This window comes from Hypanus sabinus, unplaced genomic scaffold, assembly GCF_030144855.1.
Source record: "Hypanus sabinus isolate sHypSab1 unplaced genomic scaffold, sHypSab1.hap1 scaffold_162, whole genome shotgun sequence".
Classification (NCBI taxonomy): domain Eukaryota; kingdom Metazoa; phylum Chordata; class Chondrichthyes; order Myliobatiformes; family Dasyatidae; genus Hypanus; species Hypanus sabinus.
The window spans coordinates 816,325-831,547 of NW_026779700.1; the positions used below are offsets into that span (position 1 = coordinate 816,325).

Sequence of the window (15,223 nt, forward strand, 5' to 3'; positions counted from 1 at the left end):
ATCCGGACATGTGCGAGGTGATGCATTTTGGAAGGACATACCAGAAGACTGAGTACAGGATTAATTGTTAGTTACTTAAGAGTGTGGATGAACAAAGGGACCTTGGGGTTCAAATCCATACATCCCTTAAGGTCGATGCACAGGTTGATAGGGTAGTTAAGAAGGCCTATGCGATGCTAGGCTTCATTAATAGGGGGATTGAATTCCAGAGTAAAGGTCATGTTGCAACTCTACAAATCTCTGGTGAGACCGCACGTAGAGTATTGTGTTCAATTCTGGTCACCTCATTATAAGAAGGATGTGGAAGTTATGGAGAGGTTGCCAAGGAGATTTACCAGGTTGTTGCCTGGTTTGGAGATCAAGTCATATAAATCAAGGTTAGCAGAGCTGGGACTTTGCTCTTTGGAGCGTAGAAGAATGAGAGGGGGCTTGATAGAGTTCTACAAGATTTTGAGAGGCATAGATAGGTTGGATAGTCAGTACCTGTTTCCCAGGCCACCAATAACAAACACCAGAGGGTAGATGTACAAAATAAAGGGAGGGTTTAGTGGTGACATCAGGGTAAGTTTTTTACACAGAGGACTGTGAGTGCCTGGAATGACTTGCCAGAAATGGTGGTGAAGGCTAAAACATTAGGGGTATTTAAGAGCCTCTTGGACAGGCACATAGATAAAAGAAAAATAGAGGGTTATGAGGTAGTGTGGGTTTCGTACTTTTTTTAAGGATTATACGGGTCGGCACAACATGGAGGGCCGAATGGCCTGTACTGTGCTGTAGTGTTCTATGGTTCTATGGTTTGGTAGCTCTTACTCGAGAAAAAAAAACTTAACCTTGTGAGTTCAGGCATATTAGTCTGCTAACTTAGCAGACGCTGTCAGGGTCGCAGCCTCTTTTTCGCTTAAGTACGTCTTTATGTTATCAGGGACACAGTTTTTAAATTCTTCAATCAACGTCAACTCTATTAAGTCTTTAATATCCTTATTCGACCCTTTTGTGGTTCGTCAATGATTAAAGTGCACCCGGTATTCGTGGGCAAACTCCACATAGATTTGATTCCAAAGCTTCCTTAGATCTTCGATTTTTTGACTGTACACCTCCGGAACAAGCTCCTGAACCTTAAGCACAGCATCTTTCATTGTGTCAGACTGTGTTCAAGGGTCAAGGCAAAATACGCCGGCTGAGCCTTCCCCTTCATCACACTTTGTAACAGGAGAGCCCACTGATCCCTCGGCCATTTCCGATTCTGCAGGAAATACCTATCGAGTTCGGCTACATCAAATGGCGGTACGAACTTATTTTCTTGGCTGACATTAAAACGGCACCACCAGCTCATTACCACAACCTGGCACTTGACATTCTCGTTGCATACTCTCCCTCTCGAACTCCCTCTGTTTATCTGCCTCTTCTCTCTGTTTATCCGCCTCCCTATCCTCAAGTTCCCTCTGCTTTTCTGCTTCGTCAGCCTCGAGCTGTTTTAGTTACTGACATAATGGGGGCTTTGGGAGTGGACCCAAATGCAAGACACAGACACTGAACTGCCAGGAACATGACTAGGCGTGAGAAGGAAGCAGGGGAAGTGAGGATTAAAAGAGCCTGGACATGACACCGGCCCCAGACGAGACAAGGATTCCGGGCCTGGGCTAGGACCTGACCAGGATAGCGGAACCAGGACATGGAACTGGGGACTAGGAGCCTGGGCTTGCACTCCGAGTTTGAGAGAGGACAAAGACCCAGAACCTGAGTCTTGACTTGGGCTCGGACTCCAGGACCCGGCGAGGACAAAACATGGCTACAGGACGAGGAGGGGCACAAGGCTGGGCGTGAGCCTCCAGGACGGGACAATGGAACCTCAGCACAGGAGGGGGGAATCCCAGCACCGGGCTGGGCAAGGTACTGCTGTGCTGGGCGAGGCATGTGGACAAGACGAAAACACAGAGCCTTGGTCGAGGGAGAGACAACAGGACTGGACATGAGACTCCTGGACAAGAGAAACCCTGCACAGGACGAGGGAATCCCAGCACCGGGCTGGGCAAGGTACTCCTGTGCTGGGCGAGGCACATGGACAAGACGAAAACACAGAGGTTTGGTCGAGGGAGAAACAGGAATATGGAACATCCTCCTTGGGTACGGGAGTAGGGGTTATCTCCTTACTCAGAATGCTGAACACGACGAGACAGTTCCCAACGCTAGGTAGCGGTAAACGACCGGACCTACCTAGCGAAGGCGTGGACACAGACAGACAGTTCCAAACAGGGCAAGGCTCCAAGGAGTTCCAAGGCGCGGCAAGGCTCCCGGCAGAAAGGTGACGAGAATACGTACAGACAAGGGGATTGAACAGGAACAATCCAGCAGCCGGAGGCTGAATCCTGAAGCTATTTATGAGGCCAGCCCAAATAGGAATCAGCTGCCTCAACAGAAACTGGGGAATCCCGGAAAACCTTGAATAAGGAACATGGACCGGACAGCGGATTTCACGGACTGAACCATGACAGTTACAACCAAATGCTCACACTTCATTTCTGCTACCTGAAGCTGAAGCTCAGTAGGTTTACCTTCAGCAAACTTTTCTAACACATCCTCTTCGAACTTCCCCGTGGATATATAATACTGTGCTATTAAAGTCTGCATCTGAACCTGCTTCATTCTAGTAGTCTCCTAAACATTTAACTTTTGAGTAATTCCCAACCGCACATCCCTCTTAGCATCATCGAAAGCCTCAAGGGCTGGTTCTGTCAAAAACTTACTAACCTCAAGCACCACTTCTGCTGATAATCCACTCAAACAAATCAAAAGGGTTTTTCCTGAATCAGATCAACCAATAAACACTCAATTAAGCCCCCAACAAATTTTAGAATGGCTCCCACCTATTTTTTCTAAATCCCGGACGAGCCCCCAATTTTGTACGTACAACGTCACGGATTAAAAGTGAAATGGAACACACCTGGAGTCTGAGTCTTCTGTTAACAAACACTATTTTATTAGTATCTACGTAATAAAGTAATATAAAGCAAGATAAGGCAAACAGGTTAGCAGAGCTTATGCATATATAAGCAAGTAAATAAAGTTCCCAAATTCCTCCAAGCTCTGGTGGTAAACGATACAGTCTCACGATGGTATAGGTATGAAGTCAGTTCAGTTAGTGATATTGAGTTGAGTAGATTGAGTAGACAGAGAGAGAGGGGGGGTGATATGTTTTCCCAGTGTGCCGATGCTATCAAATCTTCCCATTGTCCTCCGAAGTCACTGTTAAAGTCACCGACTGCGACAACAGAAAAGAGAGTGCGGTTTGTATGCAGTGAAGCTATCAACCCAGGGAGGGGTTAAACACACAGATAGCCTTCCACCGCCCCCCCCCCCTTTCCACACTTTGAGCGAAACCCACCCTTTTCGTGGGCACACAAAGCTCATCCAGTGGCCGTGTCTTGATGAGTACCTTGGTGTGTACCTTGATGAGTATGCCTCAGCTATCATGGACTTTATCTGGAAATGCACAGAGGATTGTGCAAACCGATCCAGGTATTCCCTAACTGGAAAACTTGGATGAATTATAAGGTCCAGTCCCTTTTGGAGGTTAGAGCTGCGGCTTTTAGGTCCGGAGATACCAGCTGCTACATGGAATCCAGGCGTGAACTCTGGAAAGCCATTAAGGGCGCCAAGAGGCAATATCGAGCCAAGTTAGAAGCCCAGACTAACCAGAGGGATGCCAGTAGACTATGACAGGGTCTAAATGAGATCCCCGGGCGCACAGAAAAGGCTGGGAATATTAATAACTGTAGCGCGCCTCTTCCTGACGAACTTAACGTATTCTACACAAGATTCGTCCCCTCTGGATGAACCGGACCTGGTGGCATCATGAGTCATCGTCTCCGAGGAAGACGTTAGAACAGCCTTCCGGAAGAAAAATCCAAGGAAGGCGACGGGCCCAGATGGCGTCCCGGGGCGGGTTCTCCGGGCCTGTGCAAGCGAGCTAGCTGAAGTGTTTGCTGACCCTCGTGTTTTAAGAAGGCAACGATAATCCCGGTGACGAAGAAAAGCAAGGTGGCATGCCCGAATGACTACCGACCTGTGGCTCTAACATCAATTGCTATGAAGTGTTTCGAGAGATTTGTTATGGCACACATCAATCATAACCTACTGGTCAGCCTCGATGGTTTGCTGATCGCCTACGGGAGTAACAGGTCAACGGCAGATGCCATCTCTCTGGCACTACATTCCTCCTTAGAACACCTGGAGAATAAAGACGCATGTGTAAGGCTCCTTTCCATCAACGACAGCTCTGCCTTTAATGCCATCATTCCAAATAAACTGATTCCTAAACTCCGGAACCTGGGTCTCAGCACTCAGATCTGCAGCGGGATCTTCAACTTCCTCACAGACAGGACCCAGGCTGTAAAAATAGGGGACAGGCTCCCCTCTACAATCACTCTGAGCACCGGTGCCCCACAAAGCTGTGTACTCAGCCCCCTGCTGTACTCACTGTACACCCATGATTGTGCAGCCAAGTTTCCATAAAATTCAACATATAAGATTGCTGATGACACCACAATTGTAGACCGTATCTTGGGTAATAATGAGTCTGAGTACAGAGAGGAAATTAAGTACCTGGTGGCATGGAGCGAAGACAATAACCTATCCCTCAATGTCAGCAAGAGGAAGGAATTGGTTGTTGACTTCAGAAGGAGTAGAGGTCCGCACAACCCCATCTACATCAGTGGTGCATAGGTGGAATAGGTCCAAAGCTTTAAGTTCCTCGGGGTGAATATCACAAAAGACCTGACTTGGTCTAACCAAGCAGAGTCCGCTGCCAAGAAGGTCCACCAGCGCCTTTACGTCCTGAGAAAGCTGAAGAAATTTGGCCTGTCCCCTAAAACCCTCACTAATTTGTATAGTTGCACAGTAGAAAGCATTCTTCTAGGGTGCATCACAACCTGGTATGGAAGTTGTCACGTGCAAGACAGAACGAAGCTGCAGAAGATCGTTAAAACAGCCCAGCACATCACATAAACCGATCTCCCATCCTTGGACTCACTTTACACCGTACGCTGTCGGAGCAGTGCTGCCAGGATAATCAAGGACAAGACCCACCCAGCCAAAACACTTTTTCTCCCACTTCCCTCCGGGAGAAGTTTCAGGAGCATGAAGATGCGAACGGCCAGATCTGGGAACAGCTTCATTCCAACTGTGATAAGACTGCTGAACCAATCCTTACCCGGGTCTGGGCCTTACCTTCAAAATATCCGGACCTGACTTGTACTACCTTACTTTCCCTTCTTTATTTTCTAATTATGATTTATAATTTAAATTTTTATTATATTTACTTTGATTTGTACCTCAAGAAGCGCAGAAACAAACATCACTGTGATGATTGTACGCGCTAGTATCAATTGTTTAGTGACAATAAAGTAAATTAAAGTAAAGTAAGTCTCTGTATTTCTGCGTGTCTTCCGTGTGTCTGTCTAAAAAGCAAGCTGGCCTTGTATTTATCTAAACATGTTGAACGCTAGCTGTCCATTACAGAGCTCCGCCCTTCAGTTTCCACAGCAGCTCACGAGGTGTTTGTTACTCTCTCTCTCTGAATCAGCAGTCTGCCCTCTCTCTCTTTAAAAGAACTGTCCATAGTGAATAAACATTAAAATCTCGTCACAGTACTCCGTCTCTCATCTGCTCCTCACTATTATCTGTACTGCTGCCACTAGTGTCCCATTGAGCTCCACCTATCATTTGCCTCTCTGTTTATTGCTCAGAGTATTTCAGTCCTGTGTTTTCACCTGTTTGTTGTCCGGTTGTATCGGTGAAATTTCCTGAGCCTTTCCAGCATTCGTATCTGTACTCTGTCCGTCTAAAATATCGACTCTGTCTGTTTCCCGATTCTTGTTTTTGGATTTCTCTGGGTCTTTTGATCTCTGCCTGAACGTTGACGCTGACTTTGTTCGCACTCGGGATTTGTTACTCAATTAATATCACTGTGCACAGTACAGGGTCTGCGATTGGATCCGTGCTCCAGGGTCACTGGGACGATATGACGGACTCCTGACCTCACAGTCTACCTCGTTATGATCACACACCTGATCGTTTACCTGTTCTGCGCTCTCTCTCTGTCACCTTATTCTGCATTCTTTTATTGTTTTACTCTGTTCCAGCTGAACGCGTTGTTCAGTGATCTGATCTTTGCGTACAGGACGCAGAACAAGTTTTTGATTGTATTTCTGCATCAGACAATGATAAATTAATTCCAATTTCAATTTTCCTTTTAACTAATACAGGTCTGATACCTGATACCTGATACCTCTGATACAGGTCATAACCCGGTAAACCTCCTCCATGGCCTCTCCAAACCGGTTTTACTGTATCCGGGTAACGATAAATGATCGCATTACATCATATGCAGCCTGACTGAAGTTTATGATTTTTGACTATTCTACTCAGTCCCTCAGCACTTAAGGCAACCGGTCACTGCATTCACCACCCTGCCTATTGCGTTGCCCCTCTCAGAGAGATGTGCTGTAGATTAGGACGACATGGTGCCTCTGTCACTTACTGAGTTCTACCCGCTGGCATCCGACTACACAGAGTGCAAAGCCTCACACTTGTCCGGTTAAACATCATCTGACATCCCTCTGCCTCCGTCTGCTGCGGCTTTTGACAGCTTCCTTCTCTACACACGACTCCAGTGTTTTTATTCCGTCACCTGTCAGCTTATTGATCATCCCGTGTACATTTCACTCCAAGTCATGACCGTATCACAGGTACCGGAACAGACAGGTGGGAGGATAACGCGATTCAGGAGGGATGATGGGACCTCTGAGAGTGACGTTTACAACAGTTCATTCCGTTCAATATATCGCATGAACCTCATTCGTTTGAAATGCTGATCTGCGATGAAGATCAGTACCGACTGCAATATATGGGCGCTGCGTTCGCCGACATAGTTATTCAGTGTGTTAATCTGCGCTGAATGGTCGTGATTCATTAAATTAGTTCTCCGGTCAAAGGAACAACTCCTCGCCATCCATTTCAAACCGACAAACAACATTAGAGGTCACGTGGACAGATACCTGTTTCGGAAAGGTTGACCAAACTCAGGCGGCTGGAAACGGCTCCAGAGGCCCCTCGGACGAAATGAGTCGAGCGGCCACTCATTCTGTGCTGAACCGCCGTTTGGCTCCTTGAAAAGTTACGAGCCCACGGTAGTACAGGGAAGAGTCTAGCATGGATAAAGCAGAGCTGATTAGGAAAGGTTCAAAAAGCTAGGGAATGATAGAGATCTAGAAGATTATAAGGCTAGCAGGAAGTAGCTTAAGAAAGAAATTAGGAGAGCCAGAACGGGACAAGAGAAGGCCTTGGCGGTCAGGATTAAAGAAACCACAAGGCATTCTACAAGTACGTGAAGAGCAAGGGGATAGGAAGTGGGAGAATAGGACCAATCAAGTGTGACAGTGGAAACGTGTGTATGGAACTGGAGGAGATAGCAGAGGTACTTAATGAATACCGCTGCTATCACTGGAGTGCAGAAGGTTGAGGGGGGATTTGAACGAGGTATTTAAAATTTTGAGAGGGATAGATAGAGTTGACGTGAATAGGCTGCTTCCATTGAGAGTAGGGGAGATTCAAACGAGAGGACATGATTTGAGAGTTAGGGGGCAGAAGTTTAAGGGAAACACGAGGGGGTATTTCTTTACTCAGAGAGTGGTAGCTGTGTGGAAAGAGCTTCCTGTAGAAGTAGTAGAGGCCAGTTCAGTTGTGTCATTTAAGGTAAAATTGGATAGGTATATGGACAGGAAAGGAGTGGAGGGTTATAGGCTGAGTGCGGGTAGGTGGGACTAGGTGAGATTAAGAGTTCGGCACGGACTAGGAGGGCCGAGATGTCCTGTTTCCGTGCTGCGATTGTTATATGGTTATATGGTTATAATACTTTACTTCAGTATTCACTGCGGAAAAGGATCTTGGCGCTTGTAGGAAAGACTTACAGCGGACTGAAAAGCTTGAGAATGTAGATATTAAGAGATCGGATGTAGTGGAGCTTTTGCAAAGCATCGAATTGGATAAGTCACCGGGACCGGACGAGATGTCCCACAAGCTACTGTGGGAGGCGAGGATGAAGGTTGCTGAGCCTCTGTCGATGATCTCTGAATCACCAATGGGGGCGGGAGAGGTTCCGGAGGATTGGAGGGTTGAGGATGTTGTTTCATTATTCAAGAATGGGAATAGAAATAGCCCAGCAAGTTATAGACCAGTGAGTCTTACTTCGGCGGTTGGCAAATTGATGGAGAAGATCCTGAGAAGCAGAATTTTTGAACATTTGGATGGGCGTAATATGATTAGGGGTAGTCAGCATGGATTTGCGAAAGGCAGGTGGTGACTTACCAGCCTGATTGATTTTGTGAGGAAGTAACTAAACACATTGATGAAAGTAGAGCAGTAGATGTAGTGCATATGGATTTCAGCAAGGCATTTGATAAGATACCCCATGCAAGGCTTATTGAGAAAATAAGGAGACATGGGATCCAAGGGGACCTTGCTTTGTGGATCCAGAACTGGCTTCCCCACAGAAGGCGAAGTGTGGTTGTAGACGGGTCATATTCTGCATGGAGGTCGGTGACCAGTGGTGTGCCTCAGGGATCTGTTCTGGGACCCTTACTCTTCGTGATTTTTATAAATGACCCGGATGAGGAAGTGGGGGGATGGGTTAGTAAATTTGCTGATGACACAAATGTTGGAGATGCTGTGGATAGTGTGGAGGGTTGTCAGAGGTTACAGCGGGACATTGATAGGATGCAAAGCTGGGCTGGATTGGGGGGTCTTATGAGAATAGGTTGAGTGAACTCGGCCTTTTCTCTTTGGAGCGACGGAGGATGAGAAGTGACCTGATAAAGGTGTATAAAATGATCAGAGGCATTGATCTTGAGGATAGTCAAAGGTTTTTTGCCCCCAGGACTGGAGTGGCTAACACGAGGGGCACAGTTTTCAAATGCTTGGAGGTAGACACAGAGGAGATGTCAGGGGCAGGTTTTTTAAGCAGAAAGTAGTCAGTGCGTGGAATGGGCTGCCAGCGACGGTGGTGAAGACGGATAGTTGCATGGAGATTAGAGAAACAGAGGGTTATGGGTAATCCCAGTCAATTCTAAGGTGGGGCATGTTCGGCACAGCTTTGCAGGCTGAAGAGCCCACAAAGCTCTAGGGTTTCTATGTTTCTACAGAAAGACAGATTTGGAGAATGGGTAAAGAAATGGCAGCTGGAATACGGTGTCGGGAAATGAATGTCATAACCTTTGGCAGAAGAAATGAATAAAGTGTCTATTTTCTAAATGGAGAGAAAATTCAAGTTAAATCTGATGTACGACAGGACTTGGGAGTCCTTGTGCAGGTTCGCTAAAGTTGAATTTGCAGGTCGAGTCTCTGGTGTGGAAGGCGAATACAGCGTTAGCATTCATTACAAGAGAACTGGAATAATAAAGTCAGGATGTAATGCTGAGACTTTACAAAGCACTGGTGAAGCCTCACTGGGAGTATTGTGAACAGTTCCGGGTCCCTTACCTTCCCTTAGATCTGAAACTGCAGAGGGTTCAACGAAGCTTCACAAAAGTGAATCCGGGATTGAATGGCTTGTCATATGAAAAGCGTTTAATGGCTCTGGGACTGTTCTCGATGGAATTCAAAAGAACAGATGGTGACCTTTCTGAAACCCATCCAATGCTGAAAGGCTTTGCTAGAGTGGATATGGTGAGGCTGTTTCCTGTGGTGAGAGAGTCTGAGACCAGTTTGGGTCCGAGAAGAAAATTGGATCAGCCACGATGAAATAGCGGTGTGGACTCGATGGTCAAATAGCCTAATTCTGCTCCTATATCGTTTGGTCTTATGGTCTAATATTCTCATTGCTGGAAGAACGCCGATCCAAATTTTCACTCATTAACGTGTCACATTTTCCATTCTTTGGAGTTTCGCATTTAATGCAATCAAATTAAAATCCCAACAGGGAATTGGCTCGGCCGATGCTTTTTTCAAAACACACATTTCTAAAATGACTGTTCTTAACTGTTGAAGCCTCCATGTCCCCTTGGAGATCTCAGTGGCTATAAAAACTTTGAGATTGTGGAGCCTCGAAGATTCATTCGGAAAGGGTTACCTGCAGTGTCATTCATCATTAAAGGTCCAACCCCCACCCACATCCAGGATGTGCCCGGTTCTCATTTCTATCATCAGAGTGGTCTGCGTGTTTCTAAAAAATGAGCGGCTCCCGCGTCATTGGTTGATGAGATATTTCTGTTAACAGGCAGGTGTACCAGTGTCCCTCATAGAGTGGACACCGAGTGTATGTTGTGTGCTCTAACACGATTTCATTACTTCCCCCGTTCTGATCCCGGCTCTCTCCCTCCAGTGAATTTAGTGGCGATTGCCATCCTGTCCCGGGGAAAGTGCGGTCTCTCCACCTGCACCACTCGCTACCTGGTCGCCATGGCGGCGGCGGACTTGGTTCTGATCCTCACCGAGGTTATTCTGTACCGGATCAACTTCCATTATTTCCCGGAGTGCTTCCTCAACATAACCCCGGTGTGCAGTGTCATCACCGTGCTGCGCCGCTCCGCCGCCGACTGCTCCGTCTGGTTCACCGTCACTTTCACACTCCATCGGTCTGTTGCCAGCGGCTGAAAACAAAATATTGCACCGGGGAGACTGCGGCGGTGGTCCTGGGGACAACCGGCGTCCTGCTGTGTCTGAAAAATGTCCTCTACTATTTCACGTATGTACCGAGAGTGATCATCGACAATGTGCCGCGGGGCTGCTATCCAATGATCGCTTTCTTTACCGAACCAGGCTGGATGGGGTATGACTGGTTCAACACGGTTTTAACCCCGCTCCTCCCTTTCGCTGTCATTCTGCTGCTCAACGCTCTGACAGTCAGGCACATTTTGGTGGCCAGCCGGGTCCGGAAGGGGCTGCAGGGTCAGAGCAGTGGGGAGACCCGCAGCGACCCGGAGATGGAGAGCAGGAGGAGGTCTATAGTTTTACTCTTCACCCTCTCCGGCAGCTTCATCCTCCTGTGGCTGACGCACGTCGTGGAATTCGTCTCCTATCAGATCACGGGGACGGCGGGGGGCCGGGAGGAACGACTCGCAGTTCATCTTTCCGCTGCTCGGGTTTATGCTGCGGACCGTCAGCTGCTGCACCAACACGTTCATTTACGCGGCGACGCAGTCCAGGTTCCGGGAGCAGCTGAAGAGCGCGGCGGTGTATCCGGTCACCTCGCTGCTGCGGGTCATCGGCGCCTCGGCCACCTGAGCGACCCCGGGATCACCTGCCCGGCCCCCGGGCTTCTGAAGGCCCACGCACCGAACAACCGCCCCAAAGTGCGGGGAGGCCAGTCTGCCCTTGGCAATACCTGGAGAACACAGCACAGCACAGACCCCTCGGCACACGAAGTCGTGCCGACCTTTAAACGTACGCCAAGACCAACCCAACCCTCCCTCGCTACAAGCAAGAGAAAATCTGCAAACGCTGGAAATCCGAGCAACACACACAAAATGCTGGAGGAACTCAGCAGGCCAGGCAGCATCTATGGAGAAGAGTACAGCCCACGCTTCGGGGCGAAACACTTCGGCAGGTCTGGACATGTATCTGCTTGTCATTTCTGTATATAGCTGTGAGTTTCATAAATTTCTCTAATATATTTGCCTCGGTGACGAGTTGAGTCCCGATCTCCATTTTATGGTCTGATAGAGAAGACCGGGGAGTGGGGCTGAGATGGGGGAAACGGATCAGCCTCGATTGAATGGTGGAGCAGACTCGATGGGCCAAATGGCCTAATTCTACTCCTATGCCTTATGGTCCACTGTTCCCATGGTCATATATGTGACGTTTGTAAATAACTTGACGATGTGACCCCCAGGTTTGGAGTCCACACCGAGACCATAAGGCAACGGAGCAGAATGAGGCCATTCCGCCCATCACCGCCATTCTATCGTGGCTATTCATCCCGATCCCATTCTCCTCATTCCGTTCACGCTGTTTCTCATCAGGAACCTGTCAACCTCCGGTGAAAGTCGGGACCACTTTCCATCGTATCGGGACATGTTGGACTTTGAGGGGTGTCATTGACATCCCGCCTCACGGTGGGTACAGCACAGAATGATCGGCCCGGTCTCTCATCCTCCGTTCGGACAGACAACTGGCGAACAGACCGGCTCGCATCGTCGCCATGAAACGAACTCCTCTCCACAGATAAAACGGTCAGACTGCGCACCGTGGGGTCTCACAAAGGCCCTGTGGGGCTGCGCTGGGACTTTCCTGTACGCCTTCCCTCTTGCAATAAAGCATGGCCTCCCACATGTCTCCCCAAGTGCTCGCTGCTTCTGAATCCTTATCAGCCCGGATTAAGGGTCTGGTTAGGAAGGGATGACTATTCATTCCTCTCCATAGATGCTGCTGCCCGACATGCTGAGATCCGCCAGCATTTACTGCGTGTTACTCTGGGTTTCCGGTGTCTGCAGAATCTCTTGTGTCACCTGAATCCCTGCCTCGTGTACACGGACACTCCGGTCCCATTTCCTTTTCGTGACCCATTTCCCTTACGTCATTAATAATCTGGTTTCTAGTTTATAAGAATGAAGACTGACCTCTCAGTTATCACCGTCCACATCTGGTACACATCTGCCCGTTCACCAATCCTGAATGGACCGTATCGGAGACGGTTTGCGTCCTGCTCACTGCTCCCCATCGCACCAGCAACAGTGTAGTTTCATGCCGTCCGCAGACAGGGAATGTGTCCACAACATGACCCGGTAGTGGAGCGGTTTGCGTCCTGCTCACTGCTCCCCATCGCACCAGCAACAGTGTAGTTTCATGCCGTCCGCAGACAGGCAATGTGTCCACAACATGACCCGGTAGTGGAGCGGTTTGCGTCCTGCTCACTGCTCCCCATCGCACCAGCAACAGTGTAGTTTCCTGCCGTCCGCAGACAGGGAATGTGTCCACAACATGACCCGGTAGTGGAGCGGTTTGCGTCCTGCTCACTGCTCCCCATCGCACCAGCAACAGTGTAGTTTCATGCCGTCCGCAGACAGACAATGTGTCCACAACATGACCCGGTAGTGCAGCGGTTTGCGTCCTGCTCACTGATCCCCATCGCACCAGCAACAGTGTAGTTTCATGCCGTCCGCAGACAGGCAATGTGTCCACAACATGACCCGGTAGTGGAGCGGTTTGCGTCAGGCTATTCGAGCGGCCGGTGTAAGATCGGGACTCAAATTCCACTGCTCAGTGAAAGGAGTTTGTACGTTCTACCCCCGACCGCCTGGGATTCCTCCGGGTAATCCGGTTTCCTCCCACGTTGCAATGACGTACTGGTTCTGGTTGATGAGTTGCTGACACGCTATGTTGGTGCTGGACACTTGCGGGCTGTCCCCAGCACAATATTCACTGATTCAATTTGACACCGATGATGAATTTCACCCGAAGTTTCGATGTACACGTGACAAATAAATCTAATCTTTAAACACTTTACTGAAGCTTCAAAGTTATCGCCGTACTCTGCGAACAACTGGACTGGGGACCGAACCCCGCGAATTCCAACTTGTCACTTCCTTCCATCCAGCAAAAGGCCCGCATCTCCCTTTTCCCTGCTTCGGCCCTGTCACCTGACAATGCCCCGTGTGGGTTCGTATTCAATGTCACAATCCATGCCAGACTCCTTTAGGGAGACTTAACAAAATCCTTTTGAAAGCACAAATGCACTAAACCACCGCGTCTATTTCACATTTCACCCTTAACCCATGACCTCTGGCTCCAACCTCAGTGGAAAAGACCTGCTTCCACTAACCCTGTCTATACGCCTCATAATTCTGTACACCTGGGTTGCTCCAATTCCCCGGGTTTCTCGGTTCCTTTGTGAAACTACGAGGTTACATTTCCCACACTCTGCTCGGCAGGAACGTCTCCAGAGGTCAGAGAAAGTTGGAAGATAGTCATCCACTCAAACACTATTTCCCATGTTCACGTTCTGTATCTCGCTTCAATGTAGAGAGTATCACACTCAGGACACCTGTTCCTATCCATAGAGCTGAATTTCAGTAATACAAGAACACAGGAGCAGGAATTGGCCACACAGCTTCACAACGATTCCCATCCATTCCAATTCTACGCCAGTCCAAATCCCTCATAGAGTTATAGAGTGAAGTTGCACTAGAGAACGGAAACAGACCTTTCGACTCATCTAGTCCATGCCGCCCTTCTGTCTAGTTCCACCCACCCGCAGTGGGAACATAGCCTTCCACACCTCTCCCATCCACATACCTATCCAAAATTCTCTTAATTGTTATAATTCTACCTGCATGTCGTTCCAAGCTCGCCACAACCTCTGGATGAAGAAGTTAAACTTGGATATTTCACCGTCCACTCTAAAGCTTTGATCTCGAGTTGTCGTCTCGCCCAACCTGAGGGGAAAAGCCTGCAGGAATTCGCCTTGCCTGTAGCCCTCTTAATTTTCTATTCATCTCAATATCTCCTCTCATTCTCCTACGCTCCACTGACAGACGTTCTAAAATGTCTCATTCAGGGGGCTCGTCCGGGATTTGAACCCGGGACCTCTCGCATGCTTGTAAATTCAGACCCAAAGCGAGAATCATACCTCTAGACCAACGAGCCCGTTCTATATTTATGACATAAAACTGATGCCTTTCACTTACTCAATCTCCTTCCTCAACGCATCTAGTGGTAATTTTACCACGAAATTAGTTCAAAGAGCAAAGACCAGTACAGCACACTACAGGCCCTTCGGCCCACGATGCTGTGCCCACCTATGTAAACCTACTCTGCCATCAATATGACAATTCCCTCCTACACAGCCCAAAATCTGCTATTTTCACTACATCCACCTGTCTATCCAAGTATCTTTTAATATCCCTATTGTGTCATCCACCAGCATCCCGGCAGTGCGTTCCCAGAACTCACGACATCGTTCAAAATAAAAACAACTTGCCTCTCACCTAAACATTCCTCCGCACATCTTCAACGCGTGTCCTTTCATATTGGCCGCTGCCACCCTGATGAAAAAGTTGTTGTCGTCCACCCTGTGTCTCCTGTAATCTCATACACCGGCATCACGCTCTGCAGCTTTGCAGAGAAATGTTCCAGCTCGTTCAGCCTTCCCTCACAACACGTGCTCTAATCCAGGGAACATCCCGCTGAACGTCCTCTGCACCTTCTCTAAAGTATTTTTAAACGTTTTCTC

At 48.4% G+C, this 15,223-nt stretch overlaps 1 non-coding gene across 1 annotated transcript; it reads right to left on the bottom strand.

Annotated features, from left to right (window-relative positions):
• Positions 1-14,549: 14,549 nt before the first annotated feature.
• trnap-ugg (transfer RNA proline (anticodon UGG)) lies at positions 14,550-14,637 on the bottom strand. The gene is given in 2 exon segments: positions 14,550-14,585; positions 14,602-14,637. It is a non-coding gene; the product is annotated as a tRNA-Pro (tRNA).
• Between the last annotated feature and the right edge of the window lie 586 nt (positions 14,638-15,223).